At 38.4% G+C, this 19,223-nt stretch overlaps 1 long non-coding RNA gene across 2 annotated transcripts in view; it reads left to right on the top strand.

Moving 5' to 3' along the window:
• The window catches only part of LOC148225587 (uncharacterized), a 34,379-nt gene extending 15,526 nt beyond the window's left edge, over positions 1 to 18,853 (top strand). The window contains exons 3-4 of one of the 2 annotated variants that reach the window (XR_015808594.1): positions 13,592 to 13,753; positions 18,738 to 18,853. This is a non-coding gene — a long non-coding RNA (uncharacterized LOC148225587). Of the gene's footprint in view, positions 1 to 13,591; positions 15,400 to 18,737 lie in introns of those variants that run through there. The other variant, XR_015808591.1, reaches the window with a different exon arrangement.
• The last annotated feature ends 370 nt before the right edge of the window (positions 18,854 to 19,223 follow it).

The raw sequence follows: 19,223 nt of genomic DNA, 5'->3' as shown, positions 1-19,223 counted from the left end.
AAATTAATAAGATCTACCAGTTCATAAAACAGCACCTTCAGGGACATGGAGGGAATCCCACTGTTAAGAATATCTTAACCTAGAAAGGGACATCCTTTTGCTGCATATTAGGCACTTTCAAAAATATAATATAATAAAAATATAATAACACAATTTCAAAAACATAACAAATATATTTGTATAAATAGTTGCAATCTTTCTGTTCATCCCTTTACTTTGCATAAGGCCTTTCAGATTAAATTCAAAGCCCTGCTTCAAAACCTGGCAGCACTTACGACACTGGAACTGCCTGTGAGGCCATGGGTGTGCCTAGACAGCTAACAAATTTTAAAACAAAACATGTATTATTTTATGCAACACACTTCCTAATACACTACTGTTTTGTGCACTAGGAATAGTGTAAAATGGAATTATAAGCAGCAACAGAGAGGAACAGCAGCTTTGTTATTGTTACATATTGTGCTCTGAAGAAAATGCCCTGTATTCTGTACCCAAGTCACTCTTTTCTGTTCCTCATTTCTCTATGGAATTAATAGTCTTATCCATGTCTCTGCATTTCAGCCAAGATCTGTAACATGGAAGAGGAAAACAAAGTCTGTGGAAATCCACATAGACAGGACAAACTGTTTTTGAAAGGGTCTGGTGATTTCTTCTGGCTTTGAATACAACAGTAAATTTCCCATTGACTTCACTATGGACAAAAATATACTTCTTTGTGTCATTCTCTGCTTCTTCTCTCTCTTCATTCATATGCATGAGCAGTACCTTAAGTTATCCATATTCATATTTTATTGAGTATTTTGTATCACAGACAGCATGTCTGCATCTACAATCCTATTGCATTGGTCCTACTGTGAGACATTTTCTCCCTTTCAAAAATATAATAAAAATCACTGCCAGCTTATGCTCAATCACAAATTATGCAAGTGTGTCATGGTGTGACTGGAAATAATCCTCGTGGATTCACTGAATAAATTGATGCAATTTTGTACTATTCTAAGTTCATCTCCTCTCAGGCCTCACAGAATTTATTTATCCCATGTTGTGTCACTCCCTAAGCAGCTAGAACTAAAAAAAACCCTATCCTTTTCTTACTCTCATCTATCAGTTCTGCTACTACATCTATCTACTAACATGTGGTACTGCGTTAGCAGGAACAGCAGCACAATTTTGGTGGCAGAAGTTGCAGCAGAATCAGGAAAAACATGTTCCAAGTCTGAGTCCAACCTGTTCAAGGGAGCTCCAACAGACTTAACACAAGCAGCTCAAAATGTTCTGTGTTCTTCTTGGGTGGGTGAGGAAGTTAATTATGAATCCTCAGTATGTTTAACTTGATAGTCATGGATCATGCTGAACAATCTTCTGATCAGTTCAGCTTTAGTCCTAATCTTGGCTTTTCATCTGTTCTGTGAACAGCATTCAACTGTTTCAGTGTCATTGGCTGCCCTGGTGGCAGATGGAAAAGTGGTTTAATGGAGGAGTAATTCCCCCTACCTTCAGCTGGAGGTGAGAACTGTGAGCTGCCAAAGCAAAGTAAGGTTTGTAATCTGCAATCATAAAAAGTATTGATCCACAGCAGTCATTTCAAAAAATGAGCATCAGATCTGGACAGATCACATGCTGAACTGCTGTTACCCTGTGGTCGCTGATGACATGTCCATGCCTCTGTCAAAAGGAGCAACTGCTGCTCCTCTTGGAAATGTGTCATTTATCTATCTATCTTCACTCTTCAATGTAACTAATGCAGTTCCTTCTATTTTTATGGTTTCTTTTAAAACTCACATCAAACTTGGAAATGCACTGTCTGTACAGCTATCACTGTCTTAGGTGGGATATTTATATCAGAGACTTACACAGTTATTTCTCCATCAGTTGTTTTTTTTTTTTTCTGTCCATCACTGAAACAGCTGAGGACTTCTAAATCAGAAAAAAAAGCTCAAGACAGTTTAGAATAGGTTCCAGGGGGGCACATGGGCTTCATCAGGTGTTCTGAACCATTATTGAAAGAAAAGATGCATTACCAGCTCTGTATTGACAGAGTTGATTCCCTGTTTAGTAGCTGGTACAGGGCTGTGTTTTGGATTGAGTTTAACACAGTTGCATTTTGTTTACTTTAAATCAAGGATTTTCCAGTATCTCAAACTCAGCTATTGAGGAGATGCACAAAAAAGAGGACAGGGAGCACAACCAGAATAGTTGACCTGAACTGGAAAAAGGGATATTTCATGGCACAGAACATCATGCCCAGTATACAAACTGGGGGGAGTTGTCTGGGAGACACTGATCACTGCTCAGGGATGGGATGGGCACTGGTCAGTGAGCACTGAGCAATGGTACTGTGCATCACTTGTTACTCTTGGGTTTTGTTACTCTCTCTCTCTCCCTTTATCTTTTCTATTATTATTGTTATTATTAATATTACTACTATTATTACCACCACTACCTCTAATACATTTTGTTTTAATTACTAAATTATTCTTGTTTGAGCAATTTAATAAATTTAAATCCGCAGATTTGAAAAGGTTAACCTTTTATTTCTCATTCTCTTCCCTGCTGGAAGGTGTGGAGGTGAGGGAGGTGAGAAGGTGGCTCTGTGGTGCTTAGTTGCCAGCCAGGGTTAGCCCATGACACCAACTTCAGACTTCTTTACAGGGCCCCTGGGAGAGCAGGAGCTGTGTTGTACATTGTAGAATATCACTCTTGCTGTTGTGCCCCTGAAAAATAGTAGAAAGGAAAGGAAAATGGGAAGAAAGTACTCTGAATGGAAGAGACAGAGTCACTGAAGAGCTGTGATTATTAAATATGCTTTCCATGTTTCTCAGCATGTCCAGGCATATCTTCTAGTCCTTGTAAGCTGGACTGCCCATATGTTCACAAACAATTGTTTTAAAATACAAGTTTACTTACCAGACAAGATTCCCCAGTCTCTCTGAGCTCTGCTTCTCTGTTTGCTTCATTTAAAATGACATTTAATTAAATGAACAAGGACAGGCTTTGTTTCTCCATGGGAGTGGGGGTATGTGCAATATTGTGATGACTTGTTGAAAGAAAAAAAGAAACAGGAGTGGTCAGAAGATAATTACTTTTTATGCCTTTTCAGACATGAGTTCCTCTTCCAGACAACAATGTTGAAGTAATGTTATTAAAAGACATTTGTCTCCATGACTTTGCTTCAAGTATTGAAAATTGCAGAGGCAACGATCAGCCCTTGTAAGCTTTATGTTAAAAAAACCAGATTTTTTTTCCAATGTTTTTCTCTTTCAAGGCACCACTTGAAGGTCATTCAGTCTAACCCCTAGCTCAATTTTGAGGCAGCAAGAGCAGGTAGGTCAGGGCCACACCATGGTGAATTTCAATATCTCCAGTGATGGAGATTACATAGCAACCCTGGACAACTTGTTTGACCACACACAGACTAAAAAGTATTTTCCTATTTTTTGACACAATCTTGTATGTCATTCTGTGCCTATTATCTCCTGTACTCTTATTGGTTGTCACTGAGAAAAGTGTGGCTGCATTTTCTATACTCCTCTCATTAAATATTTTCACATGTTGAGAAGATCTTCCTGAGCCTTCTTTTCTTCAGCCTCAAAACCCCAGCAAAAAGAATATTTATGGAAGAAAAGTCTATTTAGGGTGATGCAATTTATTTTATATTCAGCTTTCATTAAAATCTTAATTAATAGCAAATTATCAACTAACAGTTAATAATATAAGGTTCTCTGCATGCTTCTAGCATACATCTGAATAGAAACTACTTCACTATATCTGAATAGATTCAGAAAAGCACACTCAAAATATATTTTAGTCTGTGTTATTTCTAGTAAGACATCAGGAAAAATTATTACAGTAGGTGAATCTGGAGATGCTTTCTCATTTACTCTTAACTTGATGTTTCTGGGTTTAGTCCAGCAACTACAGAATATTTTAAACACCAACACGAATGCATGAAGCATATTTTTATTAAAAATTGCTTTCATGCACTTGAACTACGTGAAGAAAAAAATCACACATTAGTCTAAGAGTTAAGAATTTGGTCTCTCTGATTAGCAGAGAAGAGTATTTAGATCCATTTATTTAAGTTCCTTAAGAAAAAGCTAAGGGAAAGAAGCACCAAGGCCTTTCTTTTTGCAATTAAAAACATAGTGGGAACTGCCAATTTAAATAAAACTCTATTCCCAGCTACATCTGTAAAAATCAAACCTTATTGTAATAATGTCAAGGGGGTGAAAACAGAAGATTTTGTTTTCTAATTAAATGAGAATCTGCCAAAGAGGTTGAGGATAACTACAATATTCAGTTCAAGTCCAGCAGGAGCTATGAGCTTGCATTGCATTGCCTAATTAATATAATATGTTATATCACCTTGAATTGTCCTATCAAATGGGACCTTTCTGTTGGTCTCCTACAATACCAGCTGAGCCAGAAAAACTCATTTCTGAAGCTCCAGATAATAAGCAAGTGGGAGAAGAACAAGGAGAAATGTAAAATTTGAGTCGAGCTTGCATGCTTTATAGCTGCAGATCAAGAGAACGAGACTTCAAAAATGCCCAAATCCTGCCTGTATAGACCATTCACCTTTAATCCTGAATTTGTAGTATTTTGTGTCCTAATTTACAATTAGCTATGCATATCTATACTAAAGAAACGCTAATTATCTGCCTGCAACAGCACACCTTCCAGTTATTCTTCAGTGGTTTTCACAAATGGAGAGATACTCTTTATGTTTACATTTAAGTCTTACTTTTTAAAGAAAGGAAGAATTTGGGGGTGCAATTTAAAAGAAAAACCATGGAAATTAAATGATAAAGCAATGCATATTACAAGAAGCAAATTATCATTGCATTTCTTTTTGAGTGTGCAAGATCACCATGCTGAGGTGAGTGGTGCAAAACCAGCCAGGGAGTGGCAGGCATGGAGTGTGATGCTGGAGTGCCTTTTTTTAACAAAGAAAAGTTGAAAATTACTCAGTGATGCCTCACAGTCAGTTTAGTTTATCATTTTAGGGGAGTGTTTAGGCTTGACTCAAATGAAACAGTCAGATTTGGTTGTTCTGAATTGGTTTTCATATTAAATGCAGTTGTCACTAATGCTTAGATCTTGTGACTATTTGATCTGGTTGGGGAGCTCACTGTGTTCAGAATTTAGTGATTCTCTCTGTGGTTGCTGAGCATGAGGCAGATTAAAAAGTGTAAAACTACAGAGTGGCAGCACTTGCTCAGGTAAGTTGGAAATGGCAACTTTCTCATTAGGCCAGTGATGGCCACACCAGGACATATTGATCTACCCTGAATCTCTTTTATATCTGGCAAGGATATGGTAAATTACATAATTTCCTTTTAGTCATGTATAAAATGGTCAGAAGTTTTACTCTAAACTCACTTTATTTTCAACATTTCACTTCTTTCCTTGATTCTTATTTTTTCTTCTTCTGTTTTCTAACAAAAATATGCTACATATTCTGTATATATTAAATCCATATATTTACATAAAATAATTACTCTCCATTCAATGAAAATTTACTTTATCCATGACAATTTTTTGCCTAATAAAAAATCAAATGGATAAGCACTATGAATTAAATAACTTTAACTGATGATAGAGCTAACTAGAGGTTTTCTCCCATATACAGTTAAGAAGTGGAAAAACTAGAAAAACTGACATTCTATATTTCAGAAGGAAAAAAAAAAAGTTAAATATTGTTAATTTTGAGACATTTGTGCCCAGTGATCATACAGTTAATTCTGTTCAGCTCAAGGCAATCTTCATCAGCTCCAAAAAAAACCCACTCACTATTACATTTACATAAATCCAGAGATGAAAAATTTAGTAAAAACCCTGATAAAAAAGGATTTAAACTGGCTTGATAATCTTCTGCAGGACTTAATGTGCATAACATTGGATGCACCTTTGCATTTGTCCACTGTACAAATCTGGATGCAAACACAGGCTTATGTTTTCCTTCTTTACAAAATGCAGCACTATGCACATCCTCCCTAGGAGGGTGGTGGAGCACTGAAAGTCGTGGATGTCCCATCCCTGGAAGTGCTCAAGGTCAGGCTGGATGAGGCTTGGAGAAACCTGGGATAGTGGAAGGTGTCCCTGCCCATGGCAGGGGTTGGAACTGGGTGGTCTTTAGTGTCCCTTCCAACTCAAATCATTCTATGATTATGTGAGTCTATGGATATTATTCATAAATTATTTCTAATAGATTGAATTAATAGAAATAATTAACCTCCTACCTTTTTCTTGTAGAATGACATGCTTTCTAAAGACCTACACTTTCCCCACTACCACCTGTTTTATGGAACAAACCCATTTGCTAGTTCTTTTCTTGACTTTAAAATTACTTAATTATACACAATATTATGAAAAAATCTCCATGGAGATACAAGAAAAAACCTGATGAAGTGGGTACAACAATGACAATTTTAGCTGACTGATGAAAGATAATACATGTAAGAAGTCTTTAACCCTGAAACACACAATGTGATTCTCAGAGAACAAAGATGACCATTTTTTTTCTGCTGGAGAAAAACTAGTACTGCCTGTGGATTAGCTTGCAAAAAGCTATCTTTTTTTATTGGCAGTTCAGATCAATTAAGGAAGAAGAAAGTTGAAGTGTTGAACTTATGGACAGAAAATGGCACCAATGAATGATGGAAAAGGATTCCAGTGTGTGGGATAAAGTAGGCCTGTAGTAACAATCGTCAGAAGATGGGCATCATCTTGAACAGAGAGCTGCAGGGTCTGTCAGGTAAAAGAAACTGAGAAGATTCCAGACACACATCTCCAGAGAGAATTGCTAAAATGGTTTCATTCCTGACAAAGACTTCAGTGATGAGAAATCAACAATAAGAGGGAAGCACATACACATTTCCATTTGTGATGCCGACAGAGACAATGACATGCTCATATTTTGCATTCCCTATTGCAAATCCATTTTGGTTTTAACACCTTTATTTCAATGAAAGAAAGCTGTTACAGACTGGCACTGAATTACTGACATCCTCCCAGCTGCCAGCTGTCCTGCTAAGGCAGAATTGTGCCTTGTCTGTAGCTAGAAATGATTGCTCAAAATTAATTTTCTTCAGTTTTTCCTAATCAGCACATATAACACGAATTTACTATGAATGTTTCCTACTCTAATCTGTCATGCAATAAACAGATTTCCTTATTTCTGCTACCTATGTAACCTAGGATTAAATTTCTTCATAATGGCACATGAGGAAAAAAATATCTTTTGTATAGGTTTTGTGTGTCTAGGATTTGGTAGTAGGGGGCTGCAGGGTGGCTTCTCTGAGAAGCTTCCAGAAGCTTCCAGCACATCTGACAGCCAATGCCAGCTGCTTCCAGACTGTATCAGGAGGAGTGTGAGGAGTCCTCACCCTGGGTAGGAAGGAGCAGCAGAGACAATTTGTGATGAACTGACTGCAGTCCTCATTCCTCACCTGCCTCTGCCACTGTGGTTAAAGAGGTAGAGAAATTGGGACTGAAGTGAACACACATTAGGGGCTGCTTCTGAATCAGATGTGTGTCCTTGTGATGAAAAACATAGAGAAGTCAGAATTACTAAATGCCTTCTTTGCCTCAAACTTTAATGTTTAGGCTGGGCCTCAGGAATCCTGAGCCTTGGAGGTAAGAGTGGAAAAGTGGAGAAAGGAAGACTTCCCCTTGGTCACAGAGGATTGGGATAGAAGCTAGACAGGGGTAACTGTTAAAATCCACAGGCACTGATGGGACACACTCACAGCTGAAGGAGATGCTGAGGGTGGCAGAGCACTGGAACAGGATGCTCAGGAGGTTTTGGAGTCTCCCTCTCCAGAGACGTTCAAACCCCACCTGGAAACATCTCTTTATAAACTGCTCTAAGTGACCCTGCCTTGGCACAGGGGTGTGACTTGATGACCTCCAGACGTCCCTTCCAACCCTAAAAATTCTGTGATTCTGTGAACCAAGGCAAAGCAGATCACAGGACATTGGCAATGCAATCTCTTATTTCAAATAGATTTTTTTATGCTGTTGGAAAAATGAAATTAATTCTTCAAAATCTCCTTCAGCAAGTGTTGCCATCTGAAGACTCTTGTCTCATAATTCAGACCATAAATACTAGTATCTCCCATTAAAAAAAATGAGTAGAAGTCTTATAGTGAACTGCTCCCACTGCCACTGAAATCAGTGACAGGAGCTATCCTGTTTTGAGCCCACTGCTTTGGAGAAAATTGTTAGAAAAAAATTTTATCTCATTAAGCATCTGCTGTACTGCAAGTGTATCTATAGCTATACATTTCACACAAAATGGTGCTTTTAGAATTGGCCATGGTGCATTTTGGGAAGATTGTGGCCATGGCATAGCACACCATGAATATTTTCCCCTCAATCCCGATTTTACAATGTATGCCAAAAGACTTTAACCTTTACACTCCTGACTTCGTATTAAGAAGATAATCAGTCCTTCATAGCTGAACAGAGCAGATGTATGGCTTTAAATGACTGAAAATTTTATTTCTTCACTGTAGATTAAACATCCTCCTACTGCTTGTTAAATACACTTGTTCATTTTCTTGATTGACTATAGATTCAAACAGGCTTCTTTTTAAGAAATAGATATCCTTAGATGAGGTAGTCTCAGCATTCAGTAGAATGTTAATGCCAAGTCTTCTGCAGTACAACACGCTTTGAGATTTTCATCAACAAACTATTGTGCAGCATGTGAACAACTGAAAAAAAGAAAAAGAACCCAAAACCACACCAATGTTGTTTCCCACAGGCAGGAGCTAGGTAATATCAACCAAGAAATCACTATTTACAAATGAAGCAAATTTACATCCTTCTGCTGGTCTTGTATTTCCATCTTGGGGGAAAAAGGACAAAAAAAAGCAAAAACAGGAAGGAAAAAATTTATTTGGCATCTCTCATTTTAAAATTCACATTTCACATAGCAAACAGATTACATTAACACAAGCATCCAGTGAGAGAAGCAGGAACATTGTCTAAATCCCATTGCATGTCTGCAGCATTCCTGCATCTGAAATTTGACAGATTTATAGTTTTTCTCATAGAAACCATGAATCTCTCCAGGCAAGAAACAGCCAACAGAGTGTCTAGTACAAAGACGTTTCAAGGTCACTCTATTCAACACAACAGAAGGTCAGGATAATGGTGATGTAGTCTCTTCCATAACTAGCATCAGAGTCCACTGGGGAGTCAAGACATCTCATAAAGTCTAATGGTGTTCTGGCATCTGTTCGAGAGAGCTTCTCTGCCCCCTCTTTCCCTCTCCTTTTCCCTTCCTAGGAGAAATGCAGCAGCTACATGACAGAAAGCTGGAAATATAAGCATTAAGCAGCTAACCTGTGGTTCCTTTTGCTATTTCTTTAAAAATCCTTTCTGCTTCTAGGGTTCACATGGCTCTGTCAGAATTTCAGTTTGAATGGAATAAGAGCCAATTCAGTTGATTCCCTGGAGGCTATCTAGAATGTGATTCCTGTGGAGTTATTCATAGATTAGCTGGTGTCCTTTACAGAACCTCTAAATCCTGTATAGGTTGGTGCCACTTATTCCTGGATTAAATCTACACTTTCCACAGCTAATACTGACGTGTCTCAATATAGCTCTCATTCATTTAGGTACTTTGGTAACCACTGAGGGAATTATCAAGGGGCTAGAAACAAAATAGCTCTCAGAAGAGCTCTGATTTATCCTTCAGAAGTTTGCACAGTTCCTTTTTTTTTTTTTTTTTTTTTTTTTTTTTTTTTTTTTTATAGAATATAGAGTTCTTGCATACAACAAAGCTCTGTGGGTATCCTGGGCATTTTTGCACTGTATGAAGCAAAGGTAAAGGCAGACATAAAGTCACACATATCAGCTTTGTTTAAAGAGACCTCAGCTATTAACGTGAAATGCAACATATGTTCAGCTTCTAATCTTCTGCTCCCTGATGAGAGTGTCACCACCAGGTACAGTAAGGACAAAGAACAGTGTGGGAATTCGGAATGAAAAGACAGGGATAAGTGATTTATCATAAAAGACTGAGTGCACAAATGGCCCTTCAGTGTTCTGTGTGAACTCAGAGCTCTACTTGCAGGCTTCCAGATGAGGAAGAAATTTCTTTCCAGAAATGTTATTGATGCTGTCTGCATTTACACTTTGACCCAGCCCCTGTGTCACTGAGATGTTTACACTGCCAGTTCACAGGGCCAGGTTGTGAGATCTTTAGGAACCTTGATTTAGATTCTCTTAGGAGGAAATACACTTTTCAGAAACAAATGGAGTATCTACCTGTCTGTATTCCAGAAAATCTTTAGGGTAATTAAAAACTCTATCATCATACTGCAAAATAATTAAAATGGGGCTGAATTCAAGCCCCATAAAACTGCTTTTCAGTTGTTTCCCATAGTTCAAGAACTCAATTTTTACACCTTTTTACACCTTCTTCTGCTGCAGAGATGTAACTTATACAGGAAAACAATTAAGATCTGAGCATCTCTTCTGTGGAATAAACATCCAACAATGAAACAATGTTTTGTCCTTTAGATCAGTGTCATGCCCTTCTATGAGCTTGTGCACCAAGGAAAAGTTGCTCATTTCATGGAATTTAAACAGATTCAGGTTTAAATAAGTTTTTATCTGTTAATAATATTTAATTAACTCACAAACAGTGAACCAGGCATTAGGGATCAATAACAGCATTGTAACAGATGGATCAGTATATTAGAAACTTATAAGATGTTCATAAAACTGTAAATACCTAAATGTTCCCATGTTCCAGTACACACAGTGAGCTGTGCACACATCTGTTTTCAGTCAGTGTGGGCTATGGGCATATCCCCTCTTCTGAAAGGGCAGGTCCCCCATTTTGACCCATCTCTTTTTTGAGATATAAATTCTTCAGATTTATTTACACCCGTGCCTCTCCCTACAATCCTCTATTGGACACACCACTGAGAAAGTGCACCTTGTGTTCATGTACATGCCCCTCTCAGTCTCCTGGATACCTTAGGGCTCCAAAGTCAGCAAACATATAGATTTTCTGGGGTGAGAGTCTTCTGTAAAGACAAATCCACCTGTCTGCTGCATGCATGTGTTGGTGACGAGATGTGAGCATGGACAGTGTCATTACAGCCAGTGGGAATATAACCAGTGAGGTTAGATGAGGTTGGTGAATATAGCTGATTTGAGAGCAGATGCCCAGGAATGGGCCAGATGCCCCATTAAATTATTTAAAGAGATGTACCTAATCCCATTTCAGACACATCACAGAGCTCCTCTTTACATTCAGCTGCTGCTCCAAAACCACAGGAGTCTCTGATCCCTCATAGATATCTCATTTTATGATCACGGGTAACCTACAGGATTCAAAAGGTGCTATGTGTCTACATTCTGGCTACTAAATCCAAACTCTTTTGCCTAATCTGATGAGCAGCTCTCAACACTCCAGTAGCTAATAAAGAAAGATATTTTAGCTGCTCAAATGAAGAAGTTTTCACCTAGGCCATTTGACATGCTCTGTGATATCCATCACTGGCATTTAGTTGCTGCTCCAAGAAGGACGTGGATCTACCATGTAGATCCCAATATTGGACATGCCTGGAAGTCTAACATGGATGTCTTTGGGGAATGAGTGATGCCAGAAAAGCATGAGATGTGATCAGCTGGACTGAGCACCCACTGACTGCAGTGGGAGCTTGGATTCCCAAAGCAGATGCAGATTGCATGTGCAGGTGTGCTGCCTTGGGAGAGAGACCTGTTCTTTCAGCAAAATCTAATCTCTGTCCCCAACTTCTCCCTGACTCCTCTTCACCTCTCTTTTTCATATTGCATGAGTATAGATTCCCTTTTCTCAGCATTCCTTTAACTCATACATAGAAACACAAGATTGGAAGAGACCTCCAGGATCATTGAGTCCAACCCAGCCCAACACCTCAGCTAGACCATGGCACCAAGTGGCACATCCAGTCTTTTTTTAAACACATCCAGGGATGGTGACTCCACCACTTCCCTGGGCAAACTATTCCAATACTTTATCACCTTTTCTGTAAAAAACGTTTACCTAATATCCAACCTAATTTTCCCTTGACACAACTTGAGACTGTGTCCTCTGGTTCTGTCAGTGCTGCCTGGAGAAGAGACCAACCCCACCTGACTGCAGCCACTTTTCAGGGAGTTGTAGAGAGTGACAAGGTCACCCCTGAGTCTCCTTTTCTGCAGGCTGAACACCCCCAGCCCCCTCAGCCGTTCCTCACAGGGTTTGTGTTCCCCTCCCCGGCCTCGTTGCCTCCTCTGGATGCGCTCAAATGTCTCAATGTCCTCCCTAAACTGAGGGGACAGACCTGGACACAGCACTCGAGGTGTGGCCTCACCATTGTCGAGTCCAGGGCAAGAATGACCTCCCTGCTCCTGCTGGCCACACCATTCCTGATCCAGGCCAGGGGCCATTGGCCTTCTTGGCCAGCAGGGCACACTGCTGGCTCATGTCCAGCTGGCTGTCAAACTCCTGCTGGAAGAGGGTTACAGCAGCAGATATGGCTTTGTTTACCTCCCGTGGTGGTTTAGATCTGTAGCAGCTTCTTAATGCACTGAAACTTTAATGTAGTTATGTGAAAAACATCAAATGCAAACACAGGCAACGAGAGATTTCAGGATAACATACCCAACTTTAAGTTAATTTTTACAGGCATTCAAGATTCTTTCACGATCTCCAGAGTGCATGCTACAAAAGATAAAGTACTTCTTTATTAAAGTTGATGTAAGAGTTCTATTTTATTTTATGTTTTATTTTATTTTGCATTTCTTTTGCTTAGCTCTCAGAAACAGATGGGTCATTTCAGCTGAATCATAAATCAGATTATGGCTAACGATTCAAGTCAGGAAAGTCTTATGCTTTTGAAAATAGAATCTTATCAGAAAATATCTGAGGGTGTGCCTTGTACAGAACTCATTAAATTGCTTGTAAAATTTAATGGTATCTTATATATAAAAGATGAGTATGTATCATTCAATAATGAAATACTAGACTAGAGGCATAGCTGGGTTGAGTTTGCTTTATTATTTTTCTTGTGGATTTTTTTTTGTTTACATTTGCTCTATTATATCAAGAATATTTATTTCTTGAGAATAAAATTTTAGAGTTGTAAGTATGCAATACATAATCTATTTCTCATTAATTTCACAAGCCAGATCCAGCAGGTCTCTACCAAGAATGACAATAAAATCCAACATGTAGGATAAAATGCTAAAAACAACAGAAGACAGGCTGGACTTTTTTTATTATTTCTAAGTACCAATGTTATAACTATAACTTGTGCTGTTATGAGACTAGATTTTAATCTAAATTACGAAATTTTGCCTGATGTTTTGAGGACTGTGGGAAAATTTAAATGAATATGTGCTTGGATGCAGAGAAGACAGGTAACAATACTGTTTGTACACTTCTGTCACTTTTCAAACTGTTTAATATTTAAACAGACTGAAGGTTTGGTATCCATGTCCTCTACTGTTTGCCAAAGTGTGAGCCTGCAAATGACACTGATCACTGCAACTGAACCTTTTTCAATTAAAATGATAAATAATTCTCCTTTCTATTTTACAGCAGCAAGAATGAGAGAAAATTGAGTTTCTTGCTACTCTTGAATGAGAATGATCTTTTCAGTGTCTGAGAGGCTCTAAGCCCCCTGCACTTCAGTTCTGAATGAAAAGTTGGGCATCATTTTGAAAAGGTGTTTGACCAAGCAATAAAAAGAAGAGCAATGAAGTGAGTATAACTCATATATAGGACTTAAGAAAGATCTCAAGGAGTTTGGGAAAGCAATAGAAAATAAAAGGGAAACTACCAGCATTCAAGCAAGAAAATATAATATGCTGAAGTGGCAAAACTCTTCATTTGAAACTGCCATAAGAATTAATGCCATACAAGAAGAAAATATTTCAAGAAGTCAAAGAATAAAACAGAGACAACAAAAGCATGAAATATCATGTGAGCAACAGAAAATCTCAGTCACAGATAAAGATGACAGATATGTCACTGACAGGCAGAAATCAAGAAAGAGATGGAAGAATGCAATCAAGGTCTAGTTAAAAAGAAAGTACACACCACGGAGCCTTGCTGGTGTTGTATAAAACAGAGAGAGGGCAGCATCTTTTGAAGGACTGCAGGAGGCTGTTCAGTATATATTTTTAGATGTGGAAATGGTGAAAAGTGAATTGGGGTAGTACAGTATTCTAAACAGATAATTTCAAAAGATGTGCAGAAATTTTTAGTCTTATGCATCCCTTGGATAAAAGTTTAATTTATACTTTTAAACTATATTTTTTAGAAAATCCCAAATCAAAACCAAGACAAAGGTGTTTCCTGACAGAGTAATGAGAATAGAATTCATATTTTTTCAAAATTTAAAAGATTTCTAGTTGTTCTGCTTTCTTACGTTGGTGTCCCCATGCCTCCATGAGGAACAGTAAAGCTATTTCCCATATTTTGCCTTTCACAAACTTGCTAAGGCAGCATTAACTAAAGCTTATTTAAACACTTGATCTTAGGAAGAAAACCTCATCACCAATTGATTTGTCCTTTCTAGGAGTTAGTGATCCCAGGATCTGGACATGATTAACCTCATTATTTTTTCAAAAATGAGCATTCAGATCTAAATCCAAAGAGTGTGAGGAAAGCAGCTTTTTTATAAACAGCTCTCATTTGAAGGTTTTCAAACATTTGCAGTACTGGGCTACCTGGTTTCAAAAAATAATTCAAAAGCATCTCTCAAATTATGTCTCATATTTCAAGCCACAGGAGCTGTTCACATTTATTTTAACCATAGCTCTGTGAAGGGACTGAGATCTTTCAGTGCTCTGTTTCCTGAGTGCAGGCAGCTGAACACACACAACGTTAAAAGAGAGCAGGCTAGACCCTGAAATTTTTCATCCAATGGAACTCCCACACCTCAGCAAGAACTTTGCTAAGGTTAGGACTACTGGACTTGGCTCAGCTCCAGTGCCAGATCTGTGAACTTTGCTTAGCTTCAGGATAATTAGAGTTCAGAGGCACTAAGGTAGTGCAGAGACTTCACTGCTGATAACCTGAGGCCATATCTTGAAGATTTTCCTCCTTTCTTTCCCAGCACACAAGCAGGCAAACTTCCACTGACACTGGGAGTTGACTGCTTAACCAAGCACGTCAGGAAGGGAGTCAAAAATGTGTTGCACAGATTGTAGTGAGAGCTTTGCTGGATGGGATTTCACCTTTTACTACAGATGAGAAAAAATCTACCAGAAATGCTGGCCCCACAGTAAGCTTTATTATTGATGTATTAATAAAATGAATTAAAACAGCTCTACACTGTGTCCCCCATGGATATATTGCACTCCTTTCTGTAAGTCATAACACTGTAGGTTAAATAAAATAGATAAGTGACGTATGGAAAAATGTTTCAATATTGTGCTTTATACGCTTATAATAATCTTATTCTCATGACACTGAATGCACTTTGCATGCATGCAGTTCTAATGAAAAAAAGTGACTATATCTTACAGCTTTTTCAAATGTTTCCATTACAATAACAATTATAATGATGAAATTATGTGTACACAGGATAACTTGATGAAAGTGAAGTATTTCCTAAATGAAAAAGTGCCTAGAAGGTTTAAAAATGAGGCTCGTAACTTAAACAAGAATTTCTTAAAACAAAAATAGTGACACTTACAAGGTTACAAAGTTTATTTTTTTAAATGCTACAGTTTTCAACTTTGTTCTGTTTTAGAAATAATATACTACATTTTACTTTGAATTATGCAATATTAGATTATCTATTCTAGGAAACAGCCAAACTATGTGAGTTTTCTTCTGCATTAATGTGCACACAGAGATATCTTGAAGGAAACAAGCATCTTTTTCAGCTATTTCAATATTATTCATTATGTTAGGCAAAAACTGTTGGCATTTTGGGGTTGTAGAAGTTCATATGTATTTGATATGTGCTAATGAATAGAATCATAAAATCTAAAGAATGTAAAAGGCATCTGATCAACTTGGTGGCCTGTTCTGGACTCACTCCAGCAGTTCCATGTCATTCCTGTGATGGGGACCCTGGAGCTGCAGGTGGGGTCTCATCAGAGCAGAGTGGAGGAGTAGAAAAATTTCCCTTGACCTGGTGCCCACATGGCTTTTGGTACAACCCAGGATACAATTTTGGGACAAAGCACTTTCATGGTGTTCACTAATTTACAGTTAATATTGATAGCTACACATGAGGTTAATAATTCTCCTTGAGCTAGAATCAGAGTAGTACTAACTTCAGTTTTGCTGTCCAAAGGGATAAAGCCAAGGTTTGGTTGTTACACTCCAAATTTGCTCCTGGTACTGTGGCATCAGCATTTCCTCTGTAGGAAGACTGTCCCGGCCATTTCCAGTGATGTGCCTTTGGGGAACTGTCTAAGCTGGAAATCCACACTTGTGCTTCACCCTTTGTTTGTCTTTCCCATCTCTGAAACATGCTTTTGAACAATCAGAGCTTGGTCTCCCCTTGCATCCCTCATGTCCGGATCAGATTCTGCCATTTTATGTGACAAACTCCATGCAAACAGTGTTGTGTAACACATCCCTTGGCTCTGACTCCAAGAACGAGGTGATGTGGAACAGGTGATTCTGCCACAGAGGTTCCTAAAACCCTGCTGGGGAAGCTGGCTCTGCCACCACAAGCTGCATAACCAGAACTTTGTCAGGGTTAATTAGGTGTATAGAGAAGCAGGGCTCATTAGATGCCAAGAATCCCTTATTGGCACATTTCTGCTGCTTTTGGGATCCCAGCAGCCTTTCATTAGCTTACATTCACCAGTTTCCTAGGAGTTAACTCAATGTCTACTTCTGCACAAATCTCTATAAACTTGCCTTGAATCCTTATTAGCTCACCTCATTAAAAAAAAAAAAAATCATCTTCTGGAGTTCTATTGTTTAAAAGGCTAAAACCTGGAATTTGTTAATCATTATATTATTCTAATATATTTTCCAGCTACTGAGACAAGATACCTGAGTGTAAGTACATGGATATAAAAATAGAAATAGAAATCCTTGCTCTTTTAATGAAGAAACAGTTAATCATTTTTCTTTTAATATTAAATCTATTATTCATGTCAATATGACATGGATGTAAGACTGTCATTACAAGATCATTACAAGGAATTTCTTTATCTGAGGCTATGCTAGGAGGGATGATAATTGTTTTTGCTAATAAAAGTAACTGCTATTACTTGGATTTTAAAATATAATTACATGGCAGGAATACTTTTCTGCCATTTACTTACACAACCCATGTAATAGCCATATAACTAAATTAGAAATGGATGAGGTGGAGAGCGAGATTAAATCCAAATTTACCCCTTTCTGATGGTATGCAGAAAGTTCTCACAGGACTGACTGAACAAAGAGTGCAGACTTAGCGAGGAGATATTGCTCTCAGCTCAGAGCAGATGATTAGAAAATGAGCAAAGCAGTTATTCACACCAGGATGGCTCATACTGCCAGCAGTTCAGGTGAAGAATCCTTGGTGCACTGCCAGGTTTATGCTGCTGACCCCTGCAGAGACCCCCCTGTGCCTGCATATCCATATGGCAGCTCATTCACACACACACACAATGCCTCCAAAACACCATCACTGCTCCCCCAAACCTCTCTGTGCCAGTTATTCCATGATGTTAGGATGCTCTGAGGGTCACATGCACTGATATGCCTCAGCAAAATAATAGATACATTTCTTCCACCCAAATAAAGAATTAAGAAAATAAAGTGCAGTGCTTTATCTGTACCATAGAAAGTTAATGTGTAGAACGTGGCAAATAATAATGTGATTTCTTGTCTGACTAAAGGTGAATATGAAGCATAGAAACACAAAACAGAGAGAGAAAATTCTCTACCTGCAGTGTCATCTTGGGTTTGGCTGGGATAAAATTAACTTTCTTTGTGGTAGCTGGCACAGAGCTGTGGTTTGTATTCAGTAGAAAAGATGAATTTTATGTAGCTCTGCCATACAACATTTCTTATTTTTTGAATATGATATAGATACTTCTATCTATGTGTGTCTCTGTGTGTACAGATCTTTCTGTGGAGATAAAGGTACTTGAATGAGCTTGATGAGCTACAAGTGAGAAATTTTGAGAATCTGTGATTTGAATTTTACTGATCCTGTGGGGAACAGAGGAATGCAGGTCATTGCTTACAGTGAGTTTGTGGGGTATCATGGGCAGTTTTCACTTGGGATTATTCTCAGTGCCTTTGTTAATGATCTGGAAGACAAAGCAGACCTTGTAGCTGACACTATGGTGGGAAATGTTGCAAAATAAACTGTAAGGAGAGAGAAAAAATAGAAGGGCCCTAAAAAGGTGATTAGAAGGAGAGGCAGGAAATGAAATTCAAGCAGGGAAACTGTATTTGTGGGAAAGAAACAGCTCAGAACTCAGTTGAAGCTGGGGAGTAATTTAAAGTCTGATTAAAAGCCTCTTGACATTAGTGGAAAAGATGCACGCTGATTTTAATGGGCCTTGAAAGTGATGTCTTTTAAAGCACTTTGAGTTCCCTGAATGAAAGAGACAATGTAGAGCAGGGCTGATCCTGTGGGGGAGAATTTGCAGTGCAGGCCTGTAGCAGGAAGATGCAGGGAAGCATTTACAGAGTTGTCTGGGGCTATTAAAGTAATAACAGCATTTTCACTCCCTCTTCTCTGTCTTCTAACTTATCCCCACCTTTCCTGCAGCTATGGAAGTGAATAGGGCATAGAGGGGCTGTTTTGTGAGCACCAGAACTCCAGTTTTATACACAGAATCCCTGAAACTACTTCGGCTCATGCTGGAAAACTATGCTCTTCAACCCAAAAAATGCTCTTTAATGAGAGTGGAAAGCTTCAATAAAGAACAAGATTTCACTGATGTGTAGTACAGGTAATATATTACAAACCACTTGGAGAATGTCTGGCAACAAACTTGTAGGTGCAGTTAATATTTTACTCCGAACATAAAATATTAAGGTTCTTTTTCTTCTCAAAACTTCATACAGATGATTTCCCCAGTTGATTTATTAAATGGACATGATAGAGTGCAGGCAAAGTCATGAACTTGAGGTAGCAACTATTCATCCTCATTTTTTCAGCGTGGAAAAGTCTCCAGAGAAACCTTTTAGCACCTTCCAGTACCCGAAAGGGAACTCAAGAGATCTGGGGAGGGACAGTTTGCAAGGGCAAGGA

Source organism: Sturnus vulgaris, chromosome 1, assembly GCF_052056855.1.
Source record: "Sturnus vulgaris isolate bStuVul1 chromosome 1, bStuVul1.hap1, whole genome shotgun sequence".
Taxonomy (NCBI): domain Eukaryota; kingdom Metazoa; phylum Chordata; class Aves; order Passeriformes; family Sturnidae; genus Sturnus; species Sturnus vulgaris.
Note: the sequence above shows the minus strand (reverse complement) of the source record. Positions and strands in the feature narration are given on the sequence as shown.